The 13,137-nt window shown below is 41.2% G+C and overlaps 1 non-coding gene across 1 annotated transcript; it reads left to right on the top strand.

The window, feature by feature from the left end:
• The first annotated feature begins 213 nt into the window (after positions 1-213).
• Positions 214-320, top strand: LOC130716307 (small nucleolar RNA R71). Its single transcript, XR_009011926.1, has one exon. It is a non-coding gene; the product is annotated as a small nucleolar RNA R71 (small nucleolar RNA).
• The last annotated feature ends 12,817 nt before the right edge of the window (positions 321-13,137 follow it).

Here is a 13,137-nt window from a genome sequence, read left to right as displayed (position 1 = left end):
ATAAGTTGATCATAAGCTTCAACCTCAAGGACTCCTCTTCGGGCTTGGCGATCATTACTAGAGTTCATGGCTCTTATAGCCATCTTTTCAATCAACTCATACCCCACTTGTGGAAGTAAGGCATCGAACTCTCCACTTGAAGCCGCATCCAAACCAAACCTCGAAGAATATTGGAGACCATCATAGAACTTTGCTACTTGCTCAGCTTGAGTAAGGTTATGTTGAGGACACCTCCTCAAGAGCTTCTTGAACCTCTCCCAAGCTTCATAGAGATTCTCATCGGTGGATTGAGTAAAAGTCATGATGTCATTCTTGAGCTTCCTCAAGAGGGCTCTTGGAACAAACCTTGTGGTGAACTTCTCAGCCAAGTCTTCCCAAGATGTAATGCTACCTTGGGGCTGTGAATTCAACCACTCTTCAGCAGTATCCCTCAATGAAAAAGGGAATAAACTCAAACAGATTGTGTCCGCTGAAACATTCTGAACTCTGTAGGTGTTGCAATTGCGGATAAACTGCTCCATGTGTGCATGAGGATCTTCAAGAGCACCTCCACCATACTGATTTTGGCTCACCAAGTTGATGAATGCTGGCCTCAGCTCAAAGTTTCCCGTGCCATCGGGGGAAACTATGCTGCCCGGATAATCGTAGCTCATGGCACCGAGGTGAGGTCTCTGAGAGAACGGTTGGCATTCTCCAATTCTTGCTCTTGAAGTCTTTGAGCAAGAGCCTCATTCACTCTTTCTTCAATGTGGGCTTGCATCTCCTCTTCCGTCATTTGAGCAGCCATGGCTTCGAGCCTTTGTTGGGCTCGACGACGGCGAAGAGTACGTTCAGGCTCCGGATCAAACAACAATGGATCCGTGCCAAGCCTACTGTGCATAAACTGAAATCACAAAAACAGAGAAAAGGTTAGTAACACCTATTCAATGCAATGCTTAGTAAAACAAACAAACAAACTCTTTAACTTAAACCGAAAACCACAAACAATCCCCGGCAACGGCGCCAAAAACTTGTTGGTCAATTCGCAAGTGTACGAATACCTCCGGGTTTTAAAATATCGAACCACAGGGATTGTGAGTGAGAATTGTTGATTTAAGTCTAAAGTTTGCAAGTTCTTAAAGCAGTAAAACTCAGAAATTGGTTTTGGTTGATTGTGACAAACGTTTTGCAAAAGAGCAATGTTGAAAATGATGTAAATAACAATGATGGAAAATTGCCTTGGGTTTTTGATCATCTAATCCATTTTAGTCCACCTATCCTATGCATGTGATATCTTGATTTATCTCTTGTTGTTATAGCCTATGTACTTACTAGTTGATTCCTCACAAAAGTAATTCTCTCAAACTGAAAGATAAGCCCAATTCCTTGTGTACTTAAACATTCATATAAGAGGTAAAAAAAGCATGTATGTTCAGGCCAACAAAACCCTACCCTCACTCTATTCCTAGAAGCAAGTATAGAAGGATCTATTCCAATTCATGTCCCTAAATCATACCAAATTTCCATTTGATTACAATCTAGCCTATAGCAAAGGTGCACCAAAGCTAAACATGCAATAAGGAATTGAAATACAAGATTGAATCAAGACTCATGCATAGAGATAGGATTTAACAAACTAAAATTTCATAGAATCTCTTAACCCAAAGCAAAAAGAGAACAAGCCACTCATGGCTAGTGAATTCATGAAGAAAATGTAAATAAAACCTGAGGAAAAGTACAAGTTGGAAGCCTCCCTTGGCCCCAAAGTTCTCCTCAGCTCTCAAACTTGATCAAAAATGAGTAAAATGTCCAAATGTGTAAGAAATTGGCCTAAACCTTATTTATAGGCAAAATGAACGAAACTGGGCGCTCAGGCGCCAATTCAAAGCGCCTGAGCGCCAATTGCATGTTAAAAAACATGCTCTCTGACCCTATTGGCGCCTAGGCGCCCATTCCCAGCGCCTAGGCGCTCAAACTCGCCTGAAAATGACTTTTTGGCTTCTGAAACTCCTCTTTTCAATCCTCTTTATGTTCTTCATCAATTCCATGCTTCTTGGCCTTCTTTCTCCTTCAGTTTCTGCACTCCAAACCTAACCAACAAGACAAGGAAGATTCTAGAAGCTCCAAGAGCTCATTAGCACAAGAAGTCCTTCAAAAAACACAATAAAACCATGCAAGTCCTAAACTTTACTTAAAATGCAAGAAAACTACCTATAAAACTACCAAATTACAAAAACAAAATAAAAACTAAAGAAAAGAATAAAAATGCATGAGAATGCATGAAACACTACATGAGACTCAACAAAAAGACTCAAAACAACCAAAGAAATGACCCTAAAAACACTACTAAAATAGGGTCATCAATAGCCAAACAATAACCTGCTCATAGAGTAATAGAGTATCAACATACTCAGAACTTGTAAGTTCCCTCGAAACTTGGACTCGACGACACTTCTCATATCTTCAAAACTAAAGTTCAAGCTCTAAGCTCTTATCTAAGGTTGTTATTATTGTTCAAGAGTTTTAGAGATTGATTAATGTCTTATGAATTTTCCTTGAGAAAATAGGTTTCTTTTAGTCTTATAACGTTTCCTACAAGTTTCAGGGATCCCATAATCCCAAATAATTTCTGAGAAGGTCTCGATCCATTAAAACATAACAAGGTCCGAACTCCGTTCGTCCTTTTCAAACTCTCTCAAAAATCTCATAAAAATTCGGCATGACTTGCCCGCAATCCTCACTCCTCAGAATCACAGTTATAAGTGGAATAACATAAATCAGCTCAATCAATAACCATAAACAGCATATTCCATCACATCCTAGATTAACCATTTAGCACATAACATGTGAATCATTTAGCACACAATATCATGGCATCAAGTACTCAACAAGATCGGCCGAAGCCTCAGAAATCATTTCAGACATTTAGCAATTAAGTGCATAACACATAAATCAAGTCGAATTCGTCGACACCTAAAGCATTATCTAGAAATTCAGAGAGTAGCCCTCACCTGTAGCTCCTCCAGCGTTTTCCTCACAAGCTCCTTCACGTTCCTCGCCTTGATCTCCAGGAGCCTCCTCAACAGAACCTTAAGCAAAAATCACGGAAATTAACACAATGAATCAGAAACTCAGCAAACGATAAGTCCTAGGGTTACACGGTACATTACAAACTCCGCGGTACGACAATCTAACGCGTTAAGACGAGTTTTCGAAAAAACAAAATTCCCTCCCCCCTTGATGGAGCTCTCGGCCACTTTCCCTAATTAGGGGGGTCGATTTTTCTTCGATCAAACTTGGTTCCTAGGTTATCATTAGTCGTAACTAAGGCGAATCTAAGTTCGGAAAAATTTTCGGATCGAAAACTGATATAGGGGTAGTTTGGTCATTGTTTTCAGCTCAGAATTTCAAAACTGGATTTTTGAAAAACAAATTGGATGGGGACGTCAACAACGACGTTTATGACGACTAATCCTACTAGCACTAAGCCAAGTCGATAGTTTTCAACTTAAAGGTTGCGACTTTGCCTAAAAATGGGTATTTGATGCAAAAATTGATTCCGGCGGAATTCCGGCGACATTACGGAAAAACTAATCCGACAGAAGTGCTCTTGGGCACGTAGGGAAGATGTTTAGACAGAGAAATCAAGCTATTTGGACAATTTTACAAAAAGCTCCAAACTTTGAGCTCAGAAAAACATAGAAAAAGTCAACAGATATGACGATCAGAAGTGAGGGATACTAACTATACCTCGATGTCTTCGATTAGCAACGAACGGCGAAACGATCGGGCAAGAAACGGCGAAAATCTTCTTCTCCTCTCCTCCTCCTCAAGCTCTCGGCCTCTCTCTCTGAAAGGTGGGAATTTTTTTGTTTTTTTTTTCATTTTCCACCTATTTATAGGATTTGGAAAATACGGAAAAATGATTATTTCGCGATTCCGATTTTTCCTACTGATTCCAACGTATTTTAGACACGATATTCTTCCCGCTGAATCTTCTAATTCTTCAAAGAAATATCAGTATGATTTTTGGTTTTCGAGGCTTGTTTTTAATGCTTACCGGCATTAAAAATGCACTTTATGCACTTTATGATATTGACCTCGGATGCAGAAACTTCCTTCTGAAGAAAGATTGGAAACATCAAGAGAAATGGGTGTACGCGTGTGGAATCTTCGTTTGAAGCTCCGTATAGAAAAAGTCTTCATCGTCCATAGATTTTAGGGTTTCTGAACTATCAGGGATTCCGTTTCGGCAAACTTCCGAGAATTGGAATTTGACGTTCGTACATTCCAGGGTTTCGCATCGAAATACTTGTTTATAGATGAAAAAGAGAAGTTCTAACATTTCTCTGAAGATTTTTGGAATTAGTTTCCATCGTGTCCTAATGTGTAAATTAACTATTCACTAATGCCTTTGACCTAGGATTAGGCGAATGTTAGTCGTGCTATAATTCTTATCGGTTTTGATACAATCCTTGGATTTTTCCTGAACCTTCTCCTTCATAAATTTATTTTAATCAAATAAACTCTTATATTTTATTCACTTATCCAAAGCTTAAAAACTTGGGCCTTACAGTTTCGATGGTCTCTCCCTCGGGGGGAATCAGGTTTGAGTTGGAGGACCGGACTGATGAGCGTGGACGTCTGACGAAAGGAGTTTTACGACGCATGGAGCTGAGCTTCAACTTGCCATCTTCAGTCCGCTGTGGACTCGGTTATGTGAGCAGTTATGGGAGGGTAGGTTTAGGCAGGCGTCATACTTTGTGTAGAGCTCTGATTCGTTTTGCTTTTGGGACAGGGTAGGTTCCCGACGCATGGCTTTTCGTGTGGTTCTCTTATTGAGGGATCACAGTGAGTTAGTCGGACTGTAGGGGTTTTTGCTTAGGCCATTTTGAGGCCGACTTTCTCCTAGTGGATTGTAATTATAACTTTCTCACTCACACTGCTGGTTCTGTATATATTTGCCTACGGGCACACTACTTTGGAGTCACTGCGAGTGCGCGTGACGTGGGAGTGCGGCTGAGGCTGTTCAAGTGTATATATTCGTATATTGGTTAGTTTAGTTGTTGGGTTATGTCTTTATTTTCTACTGCTTTAATTCAAAGGAATCAAACGAAAAAAAAAATACCTGTTTTTCCGCGTAAGGTTTATTTTTGGTTACTAAAGTGACACCCGGAAATCGGGGTGTTACATTGTGGTATCAGAGCTTAGTCGAGTCTTTTGGGAGTCTTTGGGGAATAGGTCTTATGTGCTAGGTTGTGTGACTCTGCAAAGAGTGAAAATTGATTGTCTGCAGAGCGATTTTTGCTCTAATTGTTTGCGTTACCACTTAACCATATTGAATGGTTTGTCTAGTGCTACCTTATGGTTAGTACTAATTGGACGTTTGATGAGACAGAGGATGGTGGACCTTAACCGGATGGCGGAGGCAATAGCTACACTGATCGAGGCAATGATGAACCAGGCTGCGGAAGACGCTTACATGCGCGCTGAAGAGGCTGCACGTGAGCATCACCAACGACTGATGGCGACGACAATGTATCAACAAAGAGGAATGGACCGAACAGGAGCTGGGGGACCAATGAGGTCAGGATCTCAAGGCTACAACGGAAGGGAGAGCTACCGTCAGTGGGGACCGTATCAGCGTTCCGATGGAAGAGATCTTATCTCAAGAGCGTACGAACCAACGACTGCTGATACTGGAGGGAAGCCAGTTGGTGACAAAGGTGTGACATGTTTTCGTTGTGGAAAGTTTGGGCATTTTGCTAACAAGTGCTCAGTGACTGGACGAAGATGCTTCAAGTGTAACCGAGAGGGGCATCTAGCTGTGAACTGCAAGACACTTCAGGAGGGAACGTCTGACAGTAAGATGAAAGGGAATGATGCTACCGGAGGGACAGGAAACAAGACTTCGGGAAGAACAGTGACGTGTTACAGGTGCAGGAAAGTGGGGCACTACAGTAACAAGTGTCCAGACGGGGGATCTCTATGCTTCAACTGTGGGGAAAGCGGGCACTATGCCAGTAGGTGCAAGATCAAGGAAAGTCTATGCTTCAATTGCAACCAACCGGGACATTTCTCCAGAGATTGTAAGGCACCCAAGGGCGAATCATCAGGGAATGTTGGGAAAGGAAAACAACTTGCTACAGAGGAAAGGATTTATACCAAGGAAGGGGCAAGAGTTGAGGAGTTGAACGAGGAAGAACGTGGGAACGATGTAGGACCTTATTCGAAGTTGCTCGTGATTTAACTATAGAAGTTACAAGAGGTTTAGAATAGCACGCTGAGCTAGGAAGTTGTGTTACCAATGCGTTGATAAGGAAGCTAAGACCTCAGGGAAATTCCTTATGGGTACGATACGTAGGATTTTAGGGCGTTTAGTTTGGAATCGGATTCGTTGGAGGATCTTTCGGCAAAAGGATTCATTCGACCAAGTGTTTCTGTAACACCCCGATTTCGGTGGCGTCACTTTAGTAACCAAAAATAAACTTAATGCGGAAAAACGTGAATATTTTTTTTTCCGATAATAATAAAGACAAGACTGAATTAAATAAAACCCAAATGCGAAATCAACAGAACTAATATACAATATATACAACAGCCCCCCGCTGTAAGTAGCAACCTCGTCACGAGTAACCTCCAGTGACGGAAAAGAGAAAGATGTAACGCCCGTAGGCAATATGTACAAACCAAATATAAAGGTGAAGTGTCCGCAACACCATCCCTCAAAACTGAGAATAAGCTGACCCAATGGCCTGAAAATAAGACCTCCTAAGTCCAACCAACTCTCTGTGATTCCCGTAAAGAAACCACACAAAAAGCTATCGGTGGGAAACTACCCTGTCCCAAAGGAAACAAATGACAGTCAGAGCTAAGACTCTTTTCCTACACTAATCCTATCTCGAGGAGCTCATACCAGCACTAAAACCTACATGCTAGCATGATCGTCGTCTGAATCCGAATCCAGAACGACCAAGTCTATGTACACTACCCGTCCCCCTCTCGCCACGGCAATACGCTCCGGTGCTGGACTCACGGGCTTAGGGCCCGACCCATGATCATCTGTAACAGCAACGGTGGGTGAACTGGACTCTGCTGAAGGCACTCCCACTGGCTCCTCCTCTGAGGGATCCTCATCATCCGAAGACGACGGTGGTGGTGGTGGTCCTCCTGCTCCTGGTCCGCAATGCACACCTGGTGGCAAGTTGAAACTGACAGTGCATCTCCGCAGCACTCCTGACGTCAAGACTCCTACCCTATCTACATGGTCCTCCATAATCCGCCCCGAGTACGTCGCTCGATGGCTAGCGGGGTCTACCACCCACGAACCGGGGTCGTCCTAGTCAATCATCTCGTATCTAATCCCCCCCGAAGGGTGGACCATTGTGAACCAGTCCGCAATGGACATCTGACAAAAGGCGTTGTCCGCCAAAACACACACAGAAGACGCGAGGGTCAACTCCAAAGAATTATGTAAATATTATACCCAATAGGTACAGATAAGAGAATAGCCCCTTAGGCTTATAACTAGAGATAACATCATAGGGTTGCATACTCCACAATGATTATAAACAACAATAATAACAAATAACATGCATCACGTAGGATTAACAATTATCAATCACACTCAACAACTAAGTCAGTATGCATGTTGCATGATATGCAAATGACGGTTAACCCAGTTAACCACATGCATTCCGGAAAGGGATGGACATCAAACGGATCAGCCCTAACACCAGCCACAGTGGGACCATTTCGGCCCGCGTGCCTCTTACTCCAACAACAACGGTAGTCAGATCAGCAGTAAACCCGAAGGTCTGCCATTTCGGTCTGCTACAAGAGTCGTCTACAAACGCTCTTACACGGCATTCCGGGTCTTATGACCATTTTGGAAACCGACGAGGTCCAGAGTACGTCCTGTGTTAATACCTCATTAATGTTGCATGAATGCAGGATGATTAGTCAAACAACGTCTCCGAATCTCACTCGACACGTCGCCACGTGTTCTAGCTAAATTAAAGTCTCTAAAAGCTTACCCTAAGGTAACAATCGATTCTGCGACAAAAGACACATCTTCACAACAACACATAACTCATGATGATCTCCAAATCATCCGACTCATCTCAATCCGATGGTCAAAACTGCTCAACGAGCAAGAGTATCAACATACTCGGAAACTATCAATTTCCCGGACTTATCCCCCGGATAGCCCAACAATACAGCTGCTCCAACAGCACAAGAGCATCAACATACTCAATACTTCTCGACTTCCTCAACACTTGGATCCGACGACACTTCTCGTTTTCCAAAATTTAAGATTTGCATCCTAAGCTTCCTTTCGAGTTTGTTATCATTATTTGAAGATTTAGAGGTTGTTTAATATCTTATGAATTTTCCTTGTAAAAATAGTTTCCTTTTAGTCTTATCGTATTTCCTATGAGTCTTCAAAGATCTTATAATCCCAAGTAATTCCCAGAGAATGTCTCGATCCACTAAATTAATAACAAGGCCCGAACTCCGTTCGTCCTGTCAAACTTCCTCAAAATCTCATAAAAAAATCGGCATGACCTGCCCGCTATTCTCACTACTCAGAATCTCAGATTTCATTGCAAAAACATAATTAACTCAGCACAATCAACCAACATGTCATATATCAACATATTATGCAATAACCACGTAGCACTTAGCATATAAAGCATGCATCACACATCCTAAATTACCCACATAGCACATAGCATGTAATTCACTCTCCAAAAACATTCAGTAGATGAATCATCTACATTGTCAGCCGAAGCCTCAGAAAACATTTTTCCAATCAAACACAAACAAGTGCATAAACAGTAAACAATGTCGAAAGCATCGACCCTAAGAATTAACTAGAGATTCAGTGAGTACCCCTCACCTGCAGATTCTCCAGGGTGATCTTCTAACTCCTCTTCACAAGCGAAGCCTTGTTCCTCAGGGAAATCCTCAAAATCACCTTTAGAGCAAAACCACAGAAATACTATCAGAATCTATCGGAAACTAAGCTATCAATACTTACTAAGGTTACAAGAAGTAGTACATACTCCGAGATACGATAATCTAGCGCGAAAGGACAAGTTTTCGAAAAAGGAATTTTCCCCCTCCCCCCTTAGAGTGCTCGGCCACTATTGGTAATTGTGGGGTTCGATTTTTCTTCGATCAAACTTGGTTCCTATGCTATCATTAGCCGTAACTAAGGGTATTCTAAACTCGGAAAAATTATCGGATCAAAAACTGTCGCAGGGGTATTTTGGTCATGATTTTTAGCTCAGAAATTCAAAACTGAAATTTCTAAAAACAAATTGGATGGGGACGTCACCAACGACGTTTATGACAACTAATCCTACTAGCACTAAGCTAAGGCGATAGTTTTCAGCCCAAAGGACGAAGCTTTGCCCCAAAATGGGTATTTTCACCAGAATTGAAACTCGACGGTAGTTTTTCGAGAATCGGCGGAGTATTATTAGCTAAACATACTCAGAAGAATGTAGGGAAGATGTTTAGGATCAAAAATGAAGTATTCAGGATAGTTTTGCAAAAACCTCAAAACTATGAGCACAGAAAGACATAGAGAAAAGCTATGGAAAAAGCGATCAGAGGTAAGGATTAGCGACTATACCTCGGCACCTTGAAGTAGCAACTGTTTAATCGACGATCAAGCAATAAATGAACAAAAGCTCTTCTTCCTTCCTCTTCAATGGAGCTCGCGGATTTGGGAGAGAAAATGGTGAAGTTTTGCCATTTTTTCTCCTTTTCTTGCTATATATAGAGGTTGGCAAAACGCGGTAAAATGAAAGTTTCGCGAATCTGATTTTTCCGGCGTCATTCTCCGTGAATTCTAAGATAGGTTTTGGCGAAAGCTAAAATGAGGTCTCCTTGTATTTTTGGTAACTAATGCAAAATCGGTGTAAAACTATTTTACCCGATAAGTTGCGTTTTGCATTGAATGTCGGAATAGAAAACTTCCTTCTGAAGAAAGATTGAAATCATCAAGAGAAATGGGTGTACGCGTGTGGAATCTTCATTTGATGTTCCGAATAGAAAAAGTCTTCATTGTCGGGTGATTCTAGGGTTTTGAAATACCAGGGTTTCGGTTTCGGCAAACTTCCGATGATTGGAATCGGACGTTCGTAGATCCTAGAGTTTCGCCTCGAAACGATTGTGATATATGGAAAAAGAGAAGTTCTAACATTTCTCTGAAGATTTTTTTGGAATTAACTTTCATCGTGCCTATAAGTGAAAACTAGCTATATACTAGGGTTTCTGACCTAGGTTTAAGCGTGTAACGATCGTGCTATAACTTTTATCGACTTTGGTACAGTCCTTAGACTTTTCCTGAACTTTCTCCTTCATAAATTTATTTCATTTGGTAACTCTAGTTCAGGTTTCCCTTCACGATACATCAACCCTAATCGTGAATAAGATTCTATTTACTTGGCATAAGTTTAAAAACTTGGGCCTTACAGTTTCACCGTGGGGAGCGCCAGTGCTTTTAGTTAAGAAGAAAGACGGAAGGTCGAGATTGTGTGTGGATTATCGACAACTGAACAAGGCGACGATCAAGAACCGATACCCGTTGCCGAGGATAGATGATTTGATGGATCAATTACGAGGGGCTGCCATATTTTCCAAGATAGACTTGAAGTCAGGCTACCATCAGATCAGAGTGAAGGCTGAGGATATACCGAAGACTGCAATCAAAACACGTTAAGGACACTACGAGTACTTAGTGGTGCCGTTTGGAGTGACGAATGTACCTGCTGTTTTCATGGATTACATGAACCGCATCTTTCATGAGCTCTTAGATCGGTTCGTGGTGGTGTTTATTGATGACATACTGATCTATTCGAAGGACGCGAAGGAACATGAAGGACATTTGCGCCAAGTTTTACAAGTGTTGAGAGAGAAAAAGCTATATGTGAACCCTTCCAAGGGTGAATTCTGGCTGGAGGAAGTCAATTTCTTAGGCCATGCTATCTCGAAGGAGGGCATAGCTGTGTGTTGGTCAATCTGCAAGTGCACAAATATCTCCGGGTTTTAAATTATCGAACCACAGGGAATTGGTATGTGAATTCAGTTTAAGCCTCGAGTTCACGGTAGGAAAGCGAGTAAAATTCAGTTTTAAGGTTGATTGTTTAAGTGACTAATTAACAAGCAGTTGAAATATAAGTGTGTGAGAACAATGGTGAGCATGCCTTGGGTTCTTGCTTGACTAATTCAGTTCTAATCAACCTATTCTATCCACAAAACTCTGAGTCTCTCCTTGATGTTCTAGCCTAATCAATCATCTATCGATGCCTCGCATAGACAATCCTCTCAAGCCAAAAGATAGGCACAATTCCTTGATAACCTAAACATTTGCTAAAGGCATTAAGCATGCAATTCAGGCCAACAAACCCCAACCCTTCCTCTATTCCTAGTAGCAAGTATAGAAGAGGTAATCCCACAACAAGTCCCTAATCTATAACAAACTTCCGTTCTATTATAGAAAAGCATAAAGCTAGCACATGTTCTAACTTGAAACATAAAGCATGGATTTGGGATTCAAGGGTTTACTCAGAGGATTCATGAATAGAAATAGGAATTAAGATTAAAACATCATAAGTCTTACAAAGAACCCAAAGCAAAAGGGGTTTTAGCCAAACATGGCTATGAAATCCATACAAGAAGATAAAGATGAAACCTGAAACATAGGGCTTAGAGAAAGCTCCTCAAGCTCCAGAACTCAAACCCTCTCTTCTAACTTATAAAAATATGATAAAATGACAAAAGTTTGAAGGTATGAAAAACGGTAGAAAGGGGGGGGTTTGAATAACGTTTTCAAGATAAAGCTTCCACCTTAAAGATTTTGACAAATCTTTCGAGAACTTAAGTGCTAAAGATAAGAGATAGAAAAGCACACAAGGATTTTATCCTGGTTCACTTGATAAATCACTCAAGCTACTCCAGTCCACCCGTTAAGGTGATTTCTTCCTTCTTAGAATGAAGGCAATCGACTAATCAGGTAAGAGTTACAACTGCACTTGAAACCTACAAGTGACTAACAATTACACTGACTTAGCTCACACTAAGATTCACTCTCTTAGTCTTCTCTAGGATCCGATCAACCTTGATCTCCTAAAGGAACTAAACAAAATGTTTATCAAAGAATTGTTTACAAGAGATTTGCTTCTAAAAAGCTAATAGTAAACTCAATGAATTTCAGATGAAAGAAAGCTTAGAAGAATTTGAATTTGTCTTGCGCGTATGTGAATGCTTCTAGCCGCTTCTTTCAGTCTTCAGCCTCTTTATATACTCCAAGGATTAGGGTTGAGCGTTGCATGGGAAATGCTACCGTTGGAGGGCAGTTCTGGAAAATCCAGCTTCTGCTGTGTCTGAGACTGTTAGGTAGGTCGTCAGGAAGGTACAGTTGCTTTTGTACTTGGATAGCGACTTGACCTTTAAACCTAGGAGACTTCTGATCAGGAGAAAGCTTCATGTTGGAACTTGTGAAGCCGGTTGATCAGAGTCAGAGGGAAAGCCCAGATCCTCTGACCATTGTTTCTTCTGATTCTGAACTCAGAGGGAAGTACATGGTCTTCAGAGTATCTTGCTTCTGGACATCAGAATTTCACTAATTAGCTTCTGGATCTTCAGAGTCTTCTACACCATCAGAATATCTGAGCCTTCAGTGTTTCTTGGTTATCAGACTTTCTGGATCTTCAGAACTTCTAGTGACTGAGTCCACATCAGAGTTTGTATAACTTCAGAACTTCTGAAGCTTTTCCACTGTTCATACTGAACATGGTGAATGCGAAAGCGTTGCTTGGGTCGCTCTTTATACACAGTGCTTCTGATTTGTGTGAGATTGAGTTGAGGTCAGAGCCTGTAAATAGCACACTCAGAAAAACACGTTAGAGTACCACAATTGTTCATATCAAAAGGTTAACTTGTAATCATCAAAACATAGAGTTGTACTACTAGATCAAAACTTGATCTTACAATCTCCCCCTTTTTGATGATGACAAAACTAAGATTTTTGATGAACAATTCTTAAACATTAAACTGAATTCACTCAGAGTTTAGAGATATAGAATAAGACTTATCCTGATGTGAATAGTTTATCTTGCTCATTCTGAATTCAAGTCACTGCTT

Source organism: Lotus japonicus, chromosome 4, assembly GCF_012489685.1.
Source record: "Lotus japonicus ecotype B-129 chromosome 4, LjGifu_v1.2".
In the NCBI taxonomy this organism is placed as follows: Eukaryota; Viridiplantae; Streptophyta; class Magnoliopsida; order Fabales; family Fabaceae; genus Lotus; species Lotus japonicus.
This window is presented reverse-complemented; position numbering and strand designations above follow the sequence as displayed.